The 14,227-nt window shown below is 42.7% G+C and overlaps 1 protein-coding gene across 10 annotated transcripts in view; it reads right to left on the bottom strand.

Moving 5' to 3' along the window:
- fbxl15 (F-box and leucine-rich repeat protein 15) overlaps positions 1–14,227 on the bottom strand; it is an 80,480-nt gene that overhangs the window by 28,635 nt on the left and 37,618 nt on the right. For 9 of the 10 annotated variants that reach the window (XM_085903207.1, XM_085903205.1, XM_085903204.1 and 6 more), the window contains one exon: positions 6,026–6,116. The exons of the other annotated variant lie outside the window; for it this stretch is intronic. The gene's annotated coding sequence lies outside the window, so the exon portion shown is untranslated. The remainder of the gene's footprint in view (positions 1–6,025; positions 6,117–14,227) is intronic. 10 annotated transcript variants of the gene reach the window in all.

Below are 14,227 nucleotides of genomic sequence, written 5' to 3' on the forward strand. Positions count from 1 at the left end.
TTGGACAAGTCATTAACATTATCATTTGTTTTCATTAGGCGAGATTTTTTTGGAGCATTATTTTTTCCTCTTTGCATGGAAACTAATGTGGCTAATGTCTTAGATCAATATTAAAATTTGGATAAAATTCATGTCAAGGCTAAAAACACAAAAAAAAGTAGGCAATGTTATCTATCGTGGCCACACTTAAATGTTTCTGCCTTATTTATTTTTTGAACCAGTTTCCGAACTGTTGTATTTAATTGCTACGTATTGATTGTTAGACTTCAGGCAATGACTAAAAACTTTAAGAAAGTGATGGAAAGAAATATTTTAAAGATGACATCATAATCATGATAAGTTACACTCAAAAAGCACGTAAATAATGAAAAATAGCAATGACTTTTTAATCACATTGACCCTCTCAAACGTGACGGGCAAAATGATGAAGCAACATCAGCTTTCAAATGTCCTCCTACAAGACACCTTCTCCGCCATTTGCGCCTCGATTGATATTTGAGTAATTGATTATCCCTTTGTGAGCGGCGCGTGGCACCTAAATCCTATTTTGGTGGCCATCTGGGCCCAGCAAATTGCTCCCTGGAGAGGCGGGAGTTTATAGAAAGTAATTATTCCCAAGTCATTTTGCTTCAGAGGTTTGACCTACTTGGCTGCTTACAAAACACACGCAAAGAAATAGCCTACGCCGTTTGTCTCGTTGGCGCCGATCAACCTGTTTTTTTCCGGTCGAAACTACGAGCTGCTTTATTTATTTATTTATTTATTTATTTTTGGGTTCACGTCTGTGTGTTTCACTCACCCCCTTGCTGTGAGGCACTTCGTCAAATTGATTATCCAGTCAACTAATTCCCAGTCTATGTTTAGCCAAAGTATGATAGACTCATTGGATCCCACGGGGGCAATTCTCATTTGTGGGTCTGCGAGGGAGTATTTATGTTAGACAGACTGGAGCCCATCAACAAAGTGGGCCAGCAGTGCAATAGTCGGCAATCTGGGACATTTTTGGGTGCATTTTGGGGGCCCCAATCCAAATCCGTTCCAGTTTTTAGAAAGTAGCCCTCTGAGGGCCATACCAAATGGATGGAAAAATAGGATGCGACCGTTAAGAGACTATATGATCGACAATTGACTCTAAAGTAAATGCGGTTGAAATTGCCGATTATGTTTAAAATACAGCGTGATGTGCAAAAGTCTTGGGACACCACTCACAGGTGTGAGTAGGTACAGCTGCTTTGTCTGTTGGTAGGTGGTCGGAAAGTTAGAAATAATTATCCCGTTTGAAAATAGTGCAATAAAGATCCAATCAAATGGGTCGAAACGGATTGTGTTCAATCGTAAAGGCTCCACGTTGCTTCTATGTTGGTCGTGATGACAAAATTCCGAGACTGTAGGGAATTGCGCTTCCTCTCTCTAAATGAGAGCCATTGCCCCTATTAGAGAAAGGTTAATTTGTGGAGGAAGAGAGCTTCGCTTTGATGTTTTTTCGCCAAGCGAGCGTTCCTAAAAGCTTTAAATATTTTAATTTTCACCAAGATTTTATGTTCATTCCGCAACCCCGCAGGCACAAAGCTTGCACGTTTCCGAATAATTGTTGTTCCGGGGAGGCTAAATCTCAGGAGGGGAGACGGGGGGTGAAAAAAAAACAGTAGAGAAGATTTGAGTAAATGACTGTGTCAGCTTCTATTTATTTGCCAGAGGCGGCACTCGGAGATGGCCATTAGGCGGCGGCGCAATAAAGACGAGAGCGCGTTAGCCGTTCTCAAAAAGTTAGCGCGTATAATGCGGCGAGTTATCATCACAGCGCTCCCCGTGGAGCCCGCCGGGGGAGGGAACACGCCAGGCGAACCAATTACGGCGCCTTCGCAGAGGGAGGGGCCGTAAATAGCTGCTAGAGTTGAGGCCACGGTGGCCGTAGATCAGTCCTTATGGAGATGCGCTTGGCGCGTGCCATTAACGCAAACGGCCTTCCCTTACATGAAAGCTATACAGTAAAAAGCGCCGAGCGTGACAAAACACTAACAAAGTTCTAAACAAGAACGAGGAAGTGGCTAATTTTATCGGGTCGTGCTGTGAAGCTTGCTGGTTTAGTTCAGAGTCAACTAATAGCCAAGCTAATTTTTTATTTGATCAGAAAACAATACAAACAATTATTCAAAACACATTGTCATTCAAGAACTACCGAGGTACTGCTTGTGCTTTCGAAGGCGCAAGGGCCTTTGAAAAAAAAAAAAAAACTTCAAATACCAGGATAGGCACGAATTGTCGGGGGTTCGTCGTACAACTAGAAAAGAGTAGCAAAATACACATCGCAACCATAAAAGGAATTTTTCAGCTAAAAGTAGAGAGTGAGATTCTCAATAAAAAGATGTGAATGGGCTTTACTGTGTATCCAGCTAACATTGTCAAAAAGACAATACAAAGTAACGGTGTCCGGTTCGAGCGTCTGTAAAGCAATGAATATGTACAAAAGTCATCATCTGCTATTTGAATCCCTATATAGCCACTCAAACAGAGGGAGGCCGACTGGACCGCTTGAAATCTGGGATTAAAGCCGGTGGGAGGCAGCGGCTCCAACAATGAACAGGAAGTGGCGATGAAAAGCATTCATTAGACGCCGGCCAAAAGGCTACAGCGCCGCAGACAAGGCGAAGGGAGGAGAGGGATTCAATGTATTTGTAGAGGCTGCCAAACAAACGCCGCGGGTCCCCGCGGGGGAAGAGATTATGACGGCTTCTGTGTCGGTCAAACACGGCCAACACAAAGATGGGGAAGGGGCGGGGAGAGGGAGGGGGCGGGCCCTCTTCCCAGGACCGTGTGGAGCGCGCCGCGGTAACTGCGGCCCTGTTGAAGAATGTTCGTAATCCGCTACCCTTTCAAATGATTTTCGAAAAGCCCCCCCCCCCCCCCCCCACCTTGGTTGGTTAGCAGGCTGCCATTGTCAAAAAATTACAATTGCACTTTCTGATCTTTTGTGCACTCCTGTTGAAAGTGCTTATTGACTAAGCGGTTGGACATGGAAAGGATATGACCCCCCTACCTCCCCCTTTCGTGTGTGTTCAGGGGGAGGAGGAAAAAAGCCTGCGGTTTACACGTAGAATTAGACTTAAAAGGTTTTGGAGAGGGGCGGTAACTTTAGAAGAAAGTTACAAGAAGAATGAAAGCTACATTTTCTCTACCCCCTCCAACCTCCCTCTCTTTTTCCTCCGCCCCTGGCCGACAGATGCTCGGGGCAGATGGCGGTGAAATTAGCTGAAAATGGGCAAAGGAGAAATGAGCGTGCATATGAGAGGTCTGGGGAGGATGAACGCGGTGAAATCATGATTAAAAGTGCCGTGGTGGATGGGGGACCCGCGGGTGGTGGGAGGTCTGAGGTGTCATCTCGCTAACATAATGTACGGCCGTGCGACTAAAAGACCCCGACGTGCTACCAAAACAATTTATCAATAAAACTATTGGGCCGGTGGGAGACGCTCAGGAGAGGGATTTGATGGGAACTTAATATCCTGGGCGAAAAAAGTTCATGAATGTCACTGGGTCAGTACGACAACTAATTTTACAGGACAGCATTATTGTCTGCCTACCTCACAATTCTGAGATTCCATCTCTGTTAGTTTGAAGGCCTGACAGGAATAAAAAAAATAAAAAAAAATAAATGGAGCCAGATTACAAGCGGTAATTGTCTGTGCCTGTTGGATTTATCTGTTCGCAGGCTGGCAGCTCGCATGCACTTTGTCTTCACACGTGAAAATCAGCATTTCAAGTGCTAAAATGCCACAGGGGTAAAATGGGAATAAAATTGCTGCCCCCCCAACACACACACAGCCTTTGCCCATAAGGAATATGGATAGCAAATGAAATATTCCGCCACCGTCGTCTGATTTATTTGTGGTATTATCTGCAACTATCACCCTGGCAATTTAAAGGATAGCTCGCCTCGTTCTGGGGGGGCCTTTTCTCGCCGGGGGCCTGACAGCCTATCATCTTCTGCACTCGGCAGAAACAGGTCAGGATCGGGAGAGCGTCCCTGTGTGTTATATATTCTTTAAGGTTTGCAGCTCATAGAATTTCTAAATAGGAATCCGAAGCAGGGAAGAAAAAGGGGAAAAAAATGGGGACAACCCTTGAGGGGATACCGGCCAAGAAATGATACAGAAAATGCCATCAGTTCCAAACTGAGTGGAGAGCGGAACATCCCAATTTCTCAGAGGTTAAGTAATAACACGCGACTAGAGACTGACGGGCTTCTTTATGTTCTTAGTGAGAGAACAACGCAATCTTATTTCTGTCTCTATTGAGTAATACGTGAACACGAGACACCAACTAAAAAATTCTTGAAAAGCTTGAATGTGATTTATGTAAGTGTCATTTATTCTGCAAATGATCTGCGACTCTTTAGAAGTCATGCAACGCTAAATATCTGCATCAAAACATTCGAAGCAGGCTTCATTTTTTAAGTTGAGCAATGTGCATTCAGATTTATTTTTTATTTTATGATAAATATCATTTAATCTTTGTAAAGTCTCTGACCACCTTTGGGTTTTTTTTAGATAGAGTGAAAATGTCTATTTTAGAATTATGTATGATTTTCTTCAAAAAATAATTTTAGAAAAATGTGATATTTATTTGGCATTTGATGACTTGAATTTTTTTTTTCATGTGTATCAAGCACAATTTGTAACTAAACAATTGCTACTCGACAACATAATACCTAGATTTGAGTATGTATTTCATATATATTTTTCATTACCATATTTTAACAATTTGTTTATTACTTATATTCACCGACTCACGTTTAAAAAAAAAAAAAATCCTTTTCACACTTTCCTAATTGTTACTGTGACGACAGAACTTGCAATCTAGAAAGTTCGACACTGTACTTTGTCCTTTTTTAATTTCCAAACACGCTGCGCGTCTAAAGATAGTTCTTCCACCTTGAACCGATCTACACGGCGTCCCCCGAGAGTCCCCCGCCTATGCCATCACAGCATTTCTGACCGCCTAAAAGGGGAATTGACCGGCAATGGAGGGACGGCTGGTTGGAAATGTTCAGGAAGGCTCACGTTAAATCAAGATAAAAGACTGAAATGGAAAATAATAGAGCCAACAAACCCCTGGACGGCCCCTAATGGAAACACATGGCTGACACTTGCTGGTGTTGTCAGCAGACAGTGGGACATGCTATTTCTTTTTTTTTTTTTGTATTTTTAAATAATTTGAAATGAGAATAGAGCATATGTCATGACAAAGATGCATGATCCTTTTCTATTTTAGATATAGTGGCGGAAGGGAGGGGGTGAATAAAACCAAAATTGTATGGTGCAAAATTCAATTTAAGAAGAAGTGGTGCTAACCTATTACACTTCAATTCCATTTTATGAATATTTTCCTTGGGGAGCAGGGCCGCCATCACCGGGAGGGGGGGGGGGGGATAGAAATTTAAAAAAGATAAATAGCACCATTAATCTACAGCATTTCTCTTCCATTATCCCTGAAAATGAGCATTTTTTTTTTCCCCTTTCTCTTTTTTTTTCCATCCATAATTAGCTCCTTCCACTTGATTCCCAAGCCAGAAAATGGCCGTGTTTGGAAAATTAAAAGTGCGTCATTAAGTAGGATTCCGAATCATATCATTTATCTTTATATATATATAAACGGCTGACAAGCAGCAGGCCTTGGATGTTGATCGTGCTTTTGTTTGGGATAGAGGAGAAAGATCTTTAATGCCAGCCGTGCTGGCGGCTAAAAATGGAATATTTATCCTACTAATGCCGCTGTCATTTCAAACAAGCACTTTCAATTTGTGCCCAAATGAGAAAAGAAGTGAAAGTCGACATTGTGATGTCGCGCTCTTACGCCTACTTTGCTTCTTAAGCGGTAGTAGCCACGTCTAATCGGCAAATCTCAATTCTATTGCTAGTTTACTCTCATTATGAACTCAAACTAATCAATTAGCTGCTTGTCACATTTATGTCATCCCCAAAAATGTCTACTGTTAGTTAACTAGAACAAAGACATGCTCACTTACCGCTAGCCATTTTTCCTCATGTGGCTAATCTCGTGACTGTAGTTGGGAACAGCCATACTGCTGAATTGACATTTTTCCACGATAACAAATGCTGCGAGACAAAAAAAAAAAAAAAAAAAAAGAAATACTTTAATACTGCAACATCATGAGTTGTAATTATTCACTATTGCAGCCCTCGGAAAGTAAATTAGGCGTCGGTGTCGTTCGATGGAGCTTGTCACACTCGCTCTGAAACTAATAAACTCATTTCATAATAATATGTGCGGCCGGCCTGGTAATAAATCACGGCGGGACTCGGCATTGCCTTCGTACACTGCGGTGCCTTTGACCCCAATCAAGCGCTCGCCACAAATCTTTGATTAATTTTTGAGCATTTTGAAATGATTGGAAGGGATGTAGCATTTTTTTTTTTTTTTTTTTGCTTCCGGTTCAGCAATTAGTGTCATAAAGAAATAGCATTACATTTTTCCCCCCAAAATAAAAAAAAGTCATCAGTTGTGTATGTAATGAATATAATTTACATTTTTTGATTGGGCCGTTCTCATCATCCTGGTTTAGTAGGGAGAGAGAACTAACTAGGATGTTAGCAGTTCAGCATAATAATCCCATTTGACGGCAAAGTGCACTGAGCACTTTTGGACGCCGGCCATCGCGGAGCGCAGCATAAAAGCCGGCGCGCGTCCAAGCTAGAGCGAATCCTGGTTAGCCGTGCGACAATGCAAAGCGGGCCATCTGATAGCGGCGAGCAGAAGGCGGCAAGGAGGCATGCGTCTGGGATGGGCGGGGCGGGGGGGGGGAGTTCTCGTTCGACGCCATACAGGGACAATTTGTAAGGCCGGCTGTTGAAGTCGGGCCAAAGAGTGGAGAACAGCTGGAGGCCCGCCGTGATTGATCAGCGTGGGCCTCCGAGAACTTCATTTTGATATCAATGCAGACAAAGGCGCGACAATATTGTGTTTAGCATCGGCGCCGTTGAGCAACCTCAGGTGACGCCTAAAGGGAGGTCAGCGCCTCCCTGTTCATTAACATTTTTATGGCAAAATGATCTTTGTTTGTCAAAAACTGATTTGAAGGTTTGAACCAGGGACTCAACCCTATAAAATCAAGTACAGGATTTTTTTTTTTTTTTTGGGAGAAGTTGGCAACAATAAGTTTGTTCCTATGAATGTGTATCATGAATGCCAATCCACTAGGGGGCAGTGTCACTGAAATGACACAGGCACGTGTACAAAAATGTTCTGGCAAGATTACGAAACACAATTACTTGCATAATTTTTTGGAACATAGTCTTTGTTATTGACTGGTTTTGTGCTCCGACATATCTAGAATAACTGTCAAATATAAAAGTACTACTATTGCAACGTCAACTGTTCCTTCGCAGGAATTATAGTCACTAGTCTTATTTTAAAATACGTAACTGCTAGAGTTGTGGGAAAAGTTGTTAAACCCGAAATCGATGAATTGGTCAACCCTAATAGCGCCCCCTAATGGTCCAACAGAGTATATTTTAAAATACAGCCCCTTCTGTTATGGACAAGCACTAATCAAATTACACCGCCGCTTGTTTGTCACGCTAATCGCGCCGTAATAGGCGTGTTTTCGACACACGCTTTGGCGGCGTCCCCGTCACGGGCTTTTGCCGGTGTCGTCGACCCACGCTCGAGTCCGACGCGGGTCAGCGACGAGGCGGAAGGTGGCCGTCCGCCTACGACCCGCGCTTAACGGGTTCACTGGCTACCTGCGATGTCTCCATCGCACTTAGGGAAAAATTTCATGGGGCACATCAAGCCTAATGTTTTTTAAAATTCTATTGATTATGCGTCGGCGGGTTTTATCAAGGCAACGGTGGCTCCCCCCATCTGTTTCACGGAGACGAGGGTAAACCATGCACATTCATCCCTGACCTATTTAATGGCTGGATAGTGGCAAAGAGCCACGTGGGGTAAATTGAAAAGTTCTCCATCATTAAAGTGACATGTGACTAGAGTCCATAAAAAAAAAAAAAAAAAAAGTGAGTGAGAATTGTTCTCATTTAAAAATCCATTCCAGGCACTCACTGGCAGTGACAAAAGGAGAACATCCATCCAGGAATTTTGCTGCCAGCGTCAATGACGAACGATAGAATATTGATGACGAACTCCAAAAGGGGTGGGGAAGGATTAAATTCACAAAGGGAGGCGCCATTTTTTTTTTAATATTCACAATCTCACTGTTGTGTGCTCTCAAAACGTGATCAATTTCACTTTGCAGCCAGCGCTGAGGGGGGGGGGGGGGCTCCATTTGTTTGTGAAGGATGCGAGGTGTTGTGGAAATGACTGAGAGCATTCTTCAAAAAAAAAGACACCCTCCACACCTCCGCATTCATCGCTTTTGTTGGGCCTCAAGATCGCCGAGGCGTGATGGAACACGGGCGACTTTGGACGCGGAATTACAATGTATGCTAAAATATAACAAATACATGGGGAGCTGTATTTGGCTCAAAATTGTGATTTATTTGGTGTGCGGAAGACACACCACAATTTTATCTGGATTTAAAATTTGCATGTCAGCAAATGTACCCGGGATCCAAACGGGCCGGAAAAATGGAAACGCCATTTGTTTTTTTCCAAGCATGTAAAAGACAACCGAATCGTAATCCGAGCAAATAAACGCGACTCCTATCCCCGTAGACGGCCTCCCTCTTTTCTCAATCACGCCTGAGTGAAACTTCTAATTGGCGTTATTAATCAGCAATCATGTCGAACACTCTCGCCCGCGCGTGGCTCCAAGTTGTTGACGGAAATCCGGCGAGACGTCCACTTCACCTGCCGTGAAAGCACCTCGCTCGGATTAATTAACAAGAGGAGCGCTTCTGTAAACAAAATGCGCTAATGAATTCAATGTGTTGAGCTGGCTGTTCCCCGGCGACCTTTTTGTCATCGGACTGAATGTGAAGTTGACACCGCGGCGGCCTTCACAATAAATCTTTAGATGTAAAAAGTACAAAGATGAAGATGCTGGGCGTCTTTCTGAATAGTTTCACCACTCGCTCAAGAAAGGTCACAAAAGGTCAAGCGGAGCGTCCAAGGCCGGCTGCTCTGGATTCAAGCGCGGAATCATGAAGAATAATGTTTAGCCGGGCACATGATTAGAAATGTTAATTTTCTTTTTTTTTGAAAGGGACAGAGAGTGGCATTTTTGTGGCTTTTGGCCGCCTGGGCGATCTGGCTCAATTTGCCAGTGCGCTCCTGCTCCATTTGCCTGTTAATGAGCGCTGTTGTCGGGGGTGCCCATGTGTGCTGTGTCGCCGCGCTCACTCGCCGCCCGCCCGCCCGCCCGCCACCTTCGTCTGATGCCGTGACCGGCGAGGAAGATGGCAGCCGCCGTGACAGATGTTCCCCGTCCTGGGGAGGGAAGCCACGGGAGCGGCGCCACGACACAGTCGGGGGGGGGGGCGTGTTTGCGTGTTTGGCACCGCAACACCTGAGCCTCCGTGTTTAGCAACATCGACTACTGACTGTTGCACTTTGCCGACCCGCCCCGATGCAAGTGGACCGTAACACCTTCTTGCACCGACGGCCTTCATTCGTCTCGTCACCAAAACTTTTACATATACTTCTCCTCCAAATCCAATGTGTCCTTTTTGCTCAGGTTTGACCAATAGGAAATTTCCAATGGAAAATTCTCCGAACCAATTAAAACTATGCATACCCTTAAGACGCCAGGCGAACAAATGCACAACGAGAACCCTCAACTGATTTAAAATATATGCTAGATTGTCAAAAGTCATTGCGACTGTGAAGAGCGATATCCGTAAAACGAAAAGCGTAAATCTGAGAAGTGGGCACGAGTACGACGTCATTCAAGCTCACGCCTGGTTAAGCTGCTAACGTCCCTTTAACTGACGTGAAACTAGCCTCGATGCGCTAACAGCTCCAAACCATCTTATGGAGATGAGCATATTTCCAATGGCTTTTTAAATAAGGAGAAAATAAAACACAAAATGGTGTTTTGTGATTGATCATATACAGATGTAAATGTGCCCCCCCGCACCCTGGCCCCCTCCCTCCTTTCCATCTGGCAGACCATACTTGAAAATTCTTAATCCACGAGCAGCCACGGAACATCACAAATTAAACATGTTTTAGTGTCTCGCCCTTCTTTTTTCCCTCCCTCTCTTTTCTTTGGATCCCGTCGTCGCTCAAACGCCGCGCTCGCTTCCCTCCTCGCATTCATTAGCCGCCCCGGCGCCATCGTGGCACCATATGACACCGTCATCATTTGGTAATTAAACCTTTGCTCGTTTGAATATGAAAAGCTGGCGAGGGTGCCGTCGTAAACAACGTGCTGCAAAATTCCCCCTAACCGAGTAGACTAAAAGGAGAATTCGAGCGGCGAGGCAAAACAACAACAACTGCTGCGGAAGGTTGCACTCATGCCAGACAAATCGCACCGTGAATAGGAAAATTCAAACACGGCAGATGGCGTTGGGCTGGCAAAATAAATACATTGATCTTTTTTGTTTTGTTATTTCCTGTGTGCATCTGATTGGTCGTACCGCTGCAAGATGGGGCAGCATAACGCTCTGCCCCGTGTCACTAAGAAACATGGGGACCTAAATAATGACTGCCTATGAATTCTACCTAGCAACATTGCAGCATGCGCCTGGTTAGAGTTTGCACCTTATTTTCAGGGTTGATGGCCCATTAGTTTTGTTTCCGGTATGAAACGATGTATTGGTTCACTTTTCTCAAGAAAGGACGCCGTTCTTTTCCAAGCCGGCGAAACGATAAATTTTTTTTTTACGGCCTCGCCCTTTGGAGTGCAGAAGTAAGCAATGACAATAAAGCAGTAACAGACACAGAGAGGTGGCAATAACATCACAGTGGCACGGAGGAGATTTTTTTCAAGTTCAACCTTACATGATAAGCACGGCACATAACATCGGCGTCTCCGTGCGCTAAACGCTCTTATGGGGCCGGCCGGCAGACAATCAAGCCCGCCGACTCGTCTGCCTCAGGACAAGCGACCGCTATGCACACACGAGAAGCCAGCGCCATTCCAAAGTACCGGCTTCTTTACGAGCACTAAACAATCCGCCGTCCCTTCGGATGGGGGGAGCGAGCCCAGCCTCACTTGGCCGTGCATCAAGGTCGCCATTTTCATGATGGTGATGCCGCTGAAGGTGACAAGACGCATTTAGGGGAGTGATCGGGAGCTTTGCGCGGCCGTAAACCGCAACATCATCCTCACAATAAAGAAACGGGCTACCTGGATAGTCATAATAATGATTGGCTTTGATTGGTGAGCTATATTTGGAACAGGCCGCCCGCGGGCTACTCAAGGGCCATGAGGGCTACCACGTTGGCGAGGCCAGCACTGGTGGCTCCCTCTAGTGGTACGCAAATGAATTGCAAAATGAAATTTTAACAATGTTTCTAGCGCTGTTCAGTTGCTAAGTGCAGTTCAGTTTTATTTCACTTTTAATTCGATTTCTTTTTAATCTTTCTAAAAATGTTTGTTTCAAAAATATGAAAATTTACTCGCTAAGAGGTGCAGTATTTTAGTAGGTGTAAAAAGTTTGCTAACACTGCGCTAGAATATTTTTGGGGGGGAGCAGTGGGTGGGGAAGATTTAAATGAATACTTCAACGGACACAAAGAAAGGTTATGAATAGCGGGAACGAATAGGAACACTTAGTGGGTTGAAAGCCCCCCCCCCCCCCCCTGTGTCTTTATTATGCGCCCACATGGACATGAGCTCTGTTTGCCATATTGCCGACATGTGACTGGAAGCTGCTGGCTGTCTGCTCGAGATGCAGGCGGCTGGCGACCGGCAGGCTGGGACACCCCCTCGGGCTCATCCACAGTGGGACGCCATTCTCCCACAGCCAGATAGGACCTGCCATTGGGGGGGGCTGTAGGCCTCCTGCCTCCACGTTATATATCATTCTTATGACTACAATATGTAGATATTGCGGGTGTATGACATTGAACAAAAAAAATAAAATAAATTAATTAAAAAATCTGACAAAAGGGGCACAGTTGAAATTATCCGTGTGGAAAAGAGCTCACCTTACGCTCCCTGCGGTATGATCAACCTCTACAGCATTTAAAGAAGATTTACTTTTTGGACAGGAAAGCATCCTATTTTTAATCCAGCACTGCAGGGCATATTTAATAATTAGGTGCAAATCTGCATAATGAATGAAGGCAGAGGGGATTTGAAGTCCTAAGGTGCTTCGAAGTCATTTCATTTGTGTGCTTTGGTGGGGTTTCATTACTCTATCCTAACTTCAATATAGATTTGGAGATGCACGTGATTGTTTTTTTGTTTATGGATGTTTATATGCAAAATTAGATGTTATTTGCTAAGAGCCGAGTGGATTATCATCAACCTGGTGTTATTTCACATTTAATTTTTTTTACAATTGGATATTAGTCACAAACCTTATCATCGGTTAATAAAAGGCCCAAAATATGTGCAGGATATGGGGAATATCAGAATGGTATTGTACTACTTTTAAAATATTTATGTAGAGAATTTGGAATATTTATAGTATTGTTTCTGCAGTGTCATTTGTGTACTCTTTTTGGAATTTGAATGTTCTATTTTTAGTATGTCGATGACATTTTTTATTTTTATGTATTTATTGAATATTAACTATTGGTGGAATTTGAAAGATGGAGGCCCGTGTCCTCTTTTAGGGATTTAAAAAATGTTTAGGAATGTTATGCTGTGTTTTAAAATCTGTCTATCGTGTATGTATTATTTTTTTAAATATACATTCAACTATATTTGGGACTATTTTTGAATGTTTGAAGGAAATAAGGGGTGGGGGCGTAATCAAATAACATAATAACATCAAAAGAATTTTTTTGTCACCAAATAAAAAAGGGGGTCCGACAAGATAAGGTTTTTTAAGGATGGGAGGGGCAAGAGGGGGTTTGAATAGAATAAAAAAAATACAAAAAATACGAGATGTCGCTTTAAGGGAAATGTGCAACCGGCTGTGAAATTACAGCCTATAGTGCAACATATTGTACCACAAGCTCTGTCCAAAAACACTAACAATGAAATAATAATAATAAAAAAACAACCTCAAAGCTCACCAGGAGGCGGTAATTGTCCCCTCCAACCCCACCCAATATTAAAATAATGGTAAAATAGCAGAAAATATCGGTGTTATTTCTACATAGTGTATATTTATTTTGTTTTTATTGGCAATTGCATTGTGAGAGTTTCTTGTTCCTTTCCTCTCTAATTTGCATCTGAAACATTGGCTTGTGCATCATCGAACACACAAGTGCAGCTTTATCAGCTTGACAATGTAAGTAATATATATTTGACATTTTAAGACGCATATCAAATATATGTGATGCATTTTGGACAATTGTAAATACAAAAAAATATGTTTCTATTTAATCGGTCTTTTTTAGTGCTAATCGTATTTTTTAAAAAATAAGGGGGAAGTATGAGATAAACCAAGTTGTGACTTTAGTGAGCAAAGTGGATGGCTTGTGAAACTCTACAGCGCCATCTACAGAGGAAAAATAATACTGAGACACGTGGAGGTGGACATCAATCTCATCATCATGTCTTGTCCTAATTTTGGAACCGATGCAAACGTCACACAATTAACCTTTAAATTGTGATTAGGCTTAATGTAAGATGTAACTATTTCTTAGATCAATTATGCTGTATTATTTGTTCCTGCAATGCTTATGAGGTTTTTTTTTAAGTGGAATATTCAAGTAATTGTTGGGTCATATTTTGGAATACTTGTGTGTTACTTTGGGAGAAGTTATTTCATGAAGATTTGCTTTACAATGTTTACCATAATTTTGTATGTTTAGTGATTTTATTTCCATTTGATGGATACTAAGTCATATTGTGTTACACGTGTGTGTGTTTTTTCCTTTATAATGATTATGTAGGTTTTTTTTGGCTAGATTCATTTTTGAAAGTAATGTCGTATATTAGAAATATTGATCCAGTATTTTGGGGATGTTGGTGTCATTTTTAAAATGTTTGTTTTACATGTTTTATTATAGGGGACTTTTTTGGCCATTGTTTTTATTGTTTACGAGACAAATGTTTTATTTTAGTTTCCGTACTATGATCAAAAAAATATTCACTGTAATGCTTTATTATTAAATGCCTTTGATTTTTTTTTTATGTGCCATTAAAAAATGCCAAACATTAACTTGCCCAAAACAAAAC

Source organism: Syngnathus leptorhynchus, chromosome 22, assembly GCF_054491065.1.
Source record: "Syngnathus leptorhynchus isolate UIUO chromosome 22, UIUO_Slep, whole genome shotgun sequence".
Lineage (NCBI taxonomy): Eukaryota > Metazoa > Chordata > Actinopteri > Syngnathiformes > Syngnathidae > Syngnathus > Syngnathus leptorhynchus.